Source organism: Sinocyclocheilus rhinocerous, unplaced genomic scaffold (assembly GCF_001515625.1).
Source record: "Sinocyclocheilus rhinocerous isolate Xijiao unplaced genomic scaffold, SAMN03320098_v1.1 scaffold418, whole genome shotgun sequence".
Taxonomy (NCBI): domain Eukaryota; kingdom Metazoa; phylum Chordata; class Actinopteri; order Cypriniformes; family Cyprinidae; genus Sinocyclocheilus; species Sinocyclocheilus rhinocerous.
The window spans coordinates 367,441-368,162 of NW_015651146.1; positions in this window are offsets into that span (position 1 = coordinate 367,441).

Sequence of the window (722 nt, forward strand, 5' to 3'; positions counted from 1 at the left end):
TTTCTTGTACTCAAGTAAATCTTTGAATTACTTTTACTTGAGTAAAAGTAAGAAAGTAATAGATTTCTAATGTAATTAAGTATTAAATGATATTTAATATGAAACGTAGTGCAGTAAAAAGTACAATATTATGCTTTGGAATGCTGTGAAGTAAAGTTTTCTAAAGAAAAACACTCTGATAAAGTACAGACACCTGAAAAGTACTTTTACAGCAGAGTAAAAATACTTCACTACTGTCCGCCTCTGGAAATGGATACATATGAATGTGATTAAATGGAAAATGTTTTATGTAATTTCCTAGGGTTGGGAAATAAGAACAGATTCTTATCAGTTCCATTAAATAAAAATATACTGTAACGAATCAATCTGTTAACAGTTTTCGTATGTGCATTCCTCCTCCAATGTGGAAGGAATACTGTACTGTTTCAACGGTGCTGCAACACCGTTACTGTATCTACACTGTAAAAAATGATCGTGAATTTAACGGTAAAAGACTGTAAAAATGCTACAGTAAAAACCTGTTAAATGGTTAACGGTAAATTCCCCTACTATATACGGTGAAAAACTGTATTGGACATTACATGTAATTTTACGGTAGTATACCGTTTTTGGAAGTGAAAAAGACCGTATAATTTACAGGGAATAACCGTAAATTGACATTCCCAGAATTCCCTGCATTACATTTCAAATTTGATGTTTTTTTGTTGAAATAACTGTTTCTT